The following is an 8,604-nucleotide window of genomic DNA, read 5'->3' as shown; positions in this document are numbered from 1 at the left end:
TATTATAGTAAGAGCATGTTCCTGGCTTTTATGAATAGTGGGGCCTTTGTTCTTTGGCTATAAATGGCACTGCAATTACCTCACAATACCCTATTCAGGGGCCTTCATGTTATAAGAAGGATTTTGACTAGAACTGTTATTTCTCTATTTAGCATGTTAAATGAGGTGATGCATCTACCACTTTGACAGTGTTCCCGTGAAAACCCCTAATGTTAAAGTGTTGTTACAAAAAGGTGGTTTTGCAGTCTAAGTCTGGTTTTGGAAGTAATCGCCTCCTAAATGAAACTCAAAATGCTGTCCTCACCTAACTGGTGGTTATACAAGTACTTATAGTTCTGGATCTTGAAAACTCGAAAACAGATTTTCTTAGCATTATAAGAGGTTTTGCTATAATTATCGGCGAAACAGGCACTTTTCATGCTTAGTGCTTTTAGCACAGCGCTGTCAGGCTGTACAGGAAAATGCATCATCTTCATCTGGCTCTGCTTGGTCTAAAAAAACAAGGTGTAGCTGACACAGATGTATAAAACGTGAAAAACATGCCTTTAACAATCAGTAGACCAACAGAAAGCATGATCAGTTTCAGTTTTTCAGTTTTATTTGTCATATGCAAGTTAGCACAGGGTCAACATTGCAATGAAATGTGTTTGACGAGCAGCAGTCACTCAGCAGCATGATACAGTAGGAGAAAATATAATAAAATAAAAATAAAATAATAAAAAAAATAGAAAAATAGTAAGGAGCAAAATATTAGAGAGACATGGTAAAAGAGAAAAGATGACTAAATATATATGTATCTATAAATATAAATATATGTACACTAGTGATGTGCTGTCTCCTGAAACGCATTTGCATAGAAGCATAGTCACTACTGATCCTGGAGTTCTTGTAGCAATTCAGAAAGAGTTAGGCACAATACATATCTTTTAAAATGTCCTTGAAGACCCATATGCTATACTGTTTGTGTTGATTCATGGTTTATAGTTATAATCTTGTTGTGTGTTTGGTTCATATGCCTCCTTCCTGTCCCTCTGTTGTCTGAGAGAGTGTTTTCTTGGTCCTTATTTCAGTTTTCTTTTATTTTTACAGTTTGTTCTTGCCTTCACCGCCTTTTGGTAGCATTTGCTTGCGTGAGTGTCATCATTCTGTTTGTATACATGATAGCTCGAAAGGTTTTGAATGAATTCTGATAAAAAATTTTGCAGGGATGTGGAGTAGAGTCATGTTTACAATCCATTAAAAAAATTGACAAGTGTGGTGTGTATTGTTAACATATAGAAAATATCATATAAAGACATCTAAATATCGCATTAAATTTTATCTTTTCACCTTTTTGACCCGAAAATGTGTTACATCTTTAAAGAAACTATTGCCAGGAGAAAGAAAATGAGCTGCCTAGTTAGTTAGAAATATGCTACAGTATAATATTATACATAGGGATGGGAAGTGATAAGAATTTTGCGATTTCGATTCCATTATTGACATCCCTTATCGATTTGATTCCTTATCGAGTCACCGCCATCTCCAAGAAGCATATCAAAGACATTACATTCATGCAGGTTAGTTGCATTGCTGTGTGGTCAAATGTTTGTACATGTTGGATGTGTTTCCCCTCTTTGCTGTGATCAGTGTTGCACTTGTTACTTTTCTTAATAGTAAGTAAAGTGAAGTACATGAATTAATTACTCCCAGGAGTATTCTACATTGTACTACTCATTATATTATTTTCACCCTCTCCATAAAATGACACATTGTCTCATAATTACCATTTAACAATATAAACCTACAGTCCCACACACCAACACAAATCCCTATCGTAAAGAGAACACATATATGATCTTTCTCTTAGTATTTAGGCATGAACACAAAGCAAAGCAGAAAACCAGCACAATGACACAAAGAAACTGATCGCCACTGTGATTCTGCTGTAGAAACATGAACAGGTAGGGTTGGACAATTACTCAGCTTTAACATCACTCCTGGTCTTAGCTAGTGTTAGCATACTTGCAAACTGCCAAAGTTGTGTTAACAGCATACTGCAGTTGTTTCTGTTCTGAATGCTGTTTGCAGTGTACTATCGTGCAAAAAATACAAGTAATGTACATGTCCTCGCTGCAGACTGTGCCACTGTTTTCCGCCTCTGGCACTCAAACAGAAATCAGCTGATTGTAGTTCACCCGATAAACAGGATGGACAGCCAAGCAGAGGACCAAGTCCAAGGAATTGCAAGGAATACAGGTTCTCGAGTCCCATCCCTGATTATAAATACTAAGCCCATTTTATTTATGTACAGTTATTTATAAATCAGAACCTGTTATTCATTATCTACGCCAACGCAATGTTTGTGTGATCAGAGTAAAGACATGACTTTTTACTGCACTACAAACTTCTTAAAGTATGTTTAAAAGAACAAAGTAAAGAAAATAAATATATACGAAATACAATACTACTAAGTGAGCTGAGTTGGCAAAGGTTTGCAACCTTGGTGTCCTTGAAGTTTAATTGTGAGTTTGGATAAAAGTTCTTTATTTGTTTATCTATTCAGTTTCAGTTGTGTTTAAGCTGTTTGGTTAGACATAAGATCTTCACTCTTAAGGTGAAACTTAAGATTGTTTGGACTTATAATCTGGGGGAAACTATTCTATTTTTTCCCCTTAGAGTTATTGTCCCTGAGGCCCCTCTGTATATATTCTGCACTTTCTGTAAGCATAAATATGCACAAGTGTCTTTTAACAGTGACTTTGAGCCACTTTCAAGGTTTCTTTATGCCACATAAGATAAGATAAGATAAGATAGAACTTTATTAATCCCTCGGGTGGGTTCCTCTGGGAAATTCGACTTCCAAAAAAAGCACAGCAACGACCAAAGTTACAGTTACAGAACTGTTATATATATATACACACACACACACACACACACACACACACACACACACACACACACACACACACACACACACACACACACACACACACACACACACACACATATATAAATACAGAGACAAATATAAATAAAATATGCAAAGGGGATAAATAGAATAAATAGGAATAAAAAATAAAAATACAAGTGAATTGCACATTTCAAGTATTGAGTCTATTGCACTGTTGACTATTTACAAAACGTATTGCACAAGGTATTGTACAGTGAGGTGCAGAGGCACTACAGCTTAGTTGTTCCCCCCTCCTTTGTCCTCCTGTTTCCACTCCCTCTCCCCTCCAGAGAGGAGTTAAACAGTCTGATGGCGTGTGGGACAAAGGAGTTTTTAAGTCTGTTAGTTCTTGTCTTTGGGAGAAGCAACCTGTCACTGAACAGACTCTTCTGGTTGTTTATGGCCGTGTGCAGAGGATGCCCAGCATTGTTCTTTGTAAAGAGAGATGACAGCCATCAGGACTGTGTCACTTCAAAATATTTGCACCATCATAATTACTCCAGTACTACATTTTCCTTCTTATGACTGAAATGAATAAATGAGCATCCATTTAATTATGTGAGTGATTACCCTGCCAAATAAAAACAGAATAAAAGTGTTTTTATAGTCTGAACCCATTCTTACCTTACTAATCAGAAGGTTGGCGGTTCAATTCCTGTCTGCTCCAGTTTGCATGCCAAATATCCTTGGACAAGAGTCTAAGCCCAAGTAAGAATGTGTGTGAATGTTAGGTAGAAAGAGCGTAGAAAAAAGTGCTTATGTGACTGGGTGAATGAGGCAAGTTATTTAAAGTGCTTTGAATGCACAGATAGAGCAGAAAAGTGCTAAATAAGAACCAGTCCATTTACCATTTAATTTTGCTGGTGCTTTAAATGCGTTTAAAGGCAGGTTTAATGTCCCCGGTGAGCCAGCCAATAAAGGTATCTTTGCTCCGAAGTCTGATATTTTTTCTCTTTACATCAGAAAGTGAAATAAAACATTCTTATTGATTTCCACAGTGAATTAATGCACTCTGCCATGTGCAGGAATGTGTTTCACAATTAACTGATCATAGTTACCAAACAAAAACTGCAAACAAAGGTATGGGTGCCAGCAGTTCAGCAGTGAAGAGTCAACAATCTCACATGATATCAGTACATGAAATAATCGCTGAGACATGATAGTCATAATCAGTTTGGATTGGGTGTAACAGGCAAATGACTTGAAAAAGGAAATTCAAAATCAAACTGATAACCTTTTTGAAGCTTGGTATGAATATTATCTGAGCCAAACTGATTGAAATTTGGAACAAAAAACCCCTTCCACACCTTCCTTGTTAGGAGAGAAGCAGGCTTTCTTTTTTCACTGACATGTTTCAGAGCCGAGAGCAGGAAAAAATACTCCGGGTATTTGGAAAAGTCTGACGACTGAACTTTCGGCTCATAGAGATTACATGAACATGAGATGATTAATAATATTAATAAAAGTATCCACCACTGCAACCATATGTGTAAGTTCAACAGTGTGCTTTAAAGACACCATGATCATTGTTTGTAGAATTTTAAATGACCTCAGCACATAGTTATGGACAGCTGCAATGACATGCACTTGATTTGACACCTGCCAGTCTGCCACAAAATGCTGAGCCGCATCCTGAGTGCCTCTCACAATCTATTCTCAGACAATCCCCCCACCTCCCACCACCATCATATATTCTCCTCTGCTGTATCACGCCATGACAAGCTGTGTGTCAAGCACTTAAAGCACGGGTCTCAAGTAGGGGCTGTGGAGGGCCTGTGTATTACATTTGTGGACAATAAATTGATATGATCCACAGCATCACGCCTCTTCTGAGCTTACCCTAAAGCCCGTGGTACATTAAGTTGCAGAGCAGCAGAGGCCATTCTCACAAGGTCAACATCAGAGGTGAGGGTAACAATGATGTAGGAGGAAGGAGGAAGCATGGGGAAGATGAAGGAAGCTGGGAATTTTGTAGATTTGTCATTTAATTAAAACCTCCTGTGTCCGCATGTCCAACCAGCTCAGCCCCTCACAGTTATATAGACAACAAGAAAAGGCAAACTTGGAGGAAGAGAAGCTATGATATATCCAGCAGAGCTGTACAAAGCTTGGCTTGGCTGCTGAACTCATGGCTGTTTTCTAACTCAACTTAAAGCTCAGATATTGGTGTAATTGCAGCTTTGGCCTGCTGAAAAGCACATGAGAGAATATCATCTCAATAAATGGGGTAATAACTCCAGAAATATTACTCATTTTAGTATATACTGTTATATTAAAGTGGAAATGACACAGCCGGCTGCCCAGATGTGTGAGTGCTTTTCATAAATAAATGTAAACCCTAGCAATTGAAAGCATAATGTGGGACAGGGCGAGCAGAACAGGGCGAGATTGTGAATTTGGGTCTGAACATACCACGGAGAAAGTGAACATGTCCTTTTCACCTAATAAAATACTTTCTGTTAATAAATGTAACAATTTACCCCTCTGAAATTGGGCTACAGTGACAGAACTGTGTGTCTCTTTGGGGGAACAGCAAGACAGATTTAATGTGACCAAACAGGTAACAGTCCATAACAAATCAACTAAATGTGATATTATCCATAAAGCACCATTCTGCTAGCACTTTTCCTCTGATTTACACATAAAACAGAATCTCTGAGACAACCTTCTGACCCCATTTGCACTTCATCGTCCTGGACATCTCCTCAGAGCACAGTCGCCAAATTGACCTAGAAACCCACCTAAATACCAACCGCCCAATCCCACTGCGATGATTAAATGAGGGTGGTATCACAGCAGAAACCCAAGTGTCTTGATTCAACTCAATTAGGCCTGCATATGGGGAAGATGTTGTCAGAGTAAATGTCACTGTACAGTTTTCACAGGTAATTACCTCGCTCCACTGTGACAAGGGGCCTATTTGGTGGAAAGTGTTAGAACACACTGGGAAGGTAAGACTAAGTTTCCCCATTTAATTCTGGAACTTTCCATTGCATGCAAAGTCAAGAGATGCAAAAGAGGGATATTTTTATCACACTGCTTTAGCACCAAATTGTTGCCCTCCCACTCGCATGCAGTCGATATTTGTCTGGCTACCAGGATTTGCTTTTAATCATCAGCTAATTGCTGACAATCGTTGAACTGGTGGTTTATTAATTATTTTTTTTGTATGTACTGTTTGTCTGTGTCTGCTGACATGACACATAAAGCTGCAACAACCAGAAGAGACTCAAAGTTATGTTATTGCTGATGCAAACTGATCTATTTGTTCACTCAGCTTTTTTTATCTGCTTACTGTCGCTTCAACATAAAACTCCGTTTAAATCAAAGTGAAAGGCGACATGCTGTTCCTCGCACAAACGAAAAAAACAACAACTGCATTATCTGTCAGACATGCCACGCGCGTGTTTAGAGATAAGAGTTGAGAGGTTAGTTTAGCATGTGGAGGAAAGGTTGCGCTTGTTTGACTCAGAAGTGAGTCAAGGTTCAGCAGTGCACGGTGTGCTATCTGCACACAAATGCTACGACTCCTCTCTGCCTGCAGCGGAATATATGGACGCCAGGAGAGAAGATGCCTGACACTCATGTTTTAGCATTTCACTGCTCCTCGTTATTCCTGGCTGAAAATGCAATTCATGGAGTTTTACAGAGCTGGCAGATTGGAGGCGGGTGAGGCCCAGACATCTGTACATTGTGACTTCACACGCAGAGTTTCAACCTTCCGCTCAAACCCAGTGCTGCACGGTGACCTCGTTATAATCTAAAACAGCCCCAAAGTCGGCTGGAAATCTCCCCATTAGTGATTATTCACCTGATTCATTTAGGGCGGCTCATTGCTTTTGTGCCTGATTTAGAAAGACTGCACAACATTTCCCACTGCGAGAGATGCTTTCTAAATAAAGACAGTGAAATGCTATAACTGGTGGTGATATATTAAAGAGCCGGGGGCTTCTACCTTTCTACTGCTACGGTATTGACTTCATTTACATGCATGCAGACTTGGACGCACCGTTGATTAGTGGAATTGGTTCAGCACCTCGGACAGCGCCGAGCATCGATACCTGCACTGAGGACGTCAGAGCAGAGGTGGGGCTGGGGTGGTGGTGGGGAAGAGCAGCTCCATAAACTTTATTGAGCGGGACTTTTCGTCGAGTCGCGCTCTGAGCAAGAGCGGGTTGGCGTTTCTCTTCGAGGAGCGCCATTATCGCCCGATTGGTCGATGCTGCTGGATGCCCAACGCCGCTCCTTCCACCCACACACCCTCCCAGTCACCGAACGTCAGCTACCGGAGAGCGGGCCACGGTGATTTAAACACGGACAGAGAGAGAAGGTGTTTGCGTGAGAGACAGGAGCGTCTCCGGAAAGAGTGCGAGTGCACACTGTAGACATCCACACGGTGGAGCAAAGCCTACAAACTTTATTCCTTTTCTTTCTTTCATTTCTTTTTTAAGATATATTCCTGTTTACGAACACTCCCCTCCCCCTGAACAAAGACAAAGTTTTGACATCCCCACCAAAAAAAGAGCAAAAACAACAACTATTTATCACCCCACTTGTCCGCTTGGCTCTACTTGACGTTTCTTTTTAAAGCAACAAGTGTTGTCGGCTACGGTTCTTTTTCCACACAGGAGGAAAAAAAGAAATACCGATGATATATTAGCTACCGTGGTCACTCGGTGTGGCACCGCAGTGACACCAGGACTGCCATGATCGTGTCCAACGTGAGCCTGAGCGGCTGCGCGGATTTCAACAGCGCTCTGTGTGCCGGAGCCGGGGAAGGGCACCTGGGGGGCGGATCATACCGGACCGCTCTCACCCCGACTGGGAACCTGGTAGTGGCTGTGTGCCTGGGCTTTATCGGCACTTTCGGACTTATTAACAACCTGCTGGTGCTTGTTCTTTTCTGCCGCTACAAGATGCTGCGGTCGCCCATCAACCTGCTCCTGATGAACATTTCCATCAGCGACCTGCTGGTGTGCGTACTGGGGACTCCGTTCAGCTTCGCGGCCAGCACGCAAGGAAGGTGGCTCATAGGGGAACGGGGCTGCGTGTGGTACGGCTTCGCCAACTCGCTCTGTGGTGAGTACAAATGCGGGATCAGTTAAGTGGTGCTATAGGTTTCTGTACTGTATACAGGCTCTATATTCTTTATTTCACACGAGGTCGTGATTGTTGCTGCGCGGAATGCGTGGATCCTCTCCAGAGCACTGCGCTTTGTAGACTGGATCGTGGTATGCTTTATTCGTACAGACGAAATGATGATTTTGAAAAAGAAAACGTAAAAATGTCCAACTGTCTCTCGTGCACTGAGTCATGTGTGAAGCCATATCAAACTTTCACAGAAAAGCTTAAAAATCTTCGGACTCCTAATGAATTAAATCTGGAGATAATGAGCAATGCTCGTGTGCCACTCTGGAGACAATAAGAGCCTGTTATTACAGCTGTTTGTTCGTTCTGCATGACTCGTCGCTGCTGGAACAAGGCATTTTGTTTATTGCAAGCTTTCTCTCGTTCGTTTCGTGCATTTTGGGTGGGATCATCCTGCAGTCTCCTACGTCATTAAGGTCTTTCATTAAGGTATCGCTTAAAGTGGAGGTTATCTTATTACGTTTTATTGTTTTAAAAAACAAACAAACAAGCAAATAAAAAACTCATTCTGCACGAGTCAACTG

General features: G+C 41.0%; 1 pseudogene across 1 annotated transcript in view; it reads left to right on the top strand.

Moving 5' to 3' along the window:
- Positions 1-7,577: 7,577 nt before the first annotated feature.
- Positions 7,578-8,604, top strand: part of LOC308383736 (vertebrate ancient opsin-like) — a 161,860-nt pseudogene continuing 160,833 nt past the window's right edge. Inside the window, exon 1 of the transcript in view lies at positions 7,578-8,011. The product of the transcript in view is annotated as a vertebrate ancient opsin-like (transcript). The remainder of the gene's footprint in view (positions 8,012-8,604) is intronic.

The sequence above is a fragment of the Rhamphochromis sp. 'chilingali' genome, assembly GCF_963969265.1.
Source record: "Rhamphochromis sp. 'chilingali' genome assembly, chromosome: 16".
In the NCBI taxonomy this organism is placed as follows: Eukaryota; Metazoa; Chordata; class Actinopteri; order Cichliformes; family Cichlidae; genus Rhamphochromis; species Rhamphochromis sp. 'chilingali'.
This window is presented reverse-complemented; position numbering and strand designations above follow the sequence as displayed.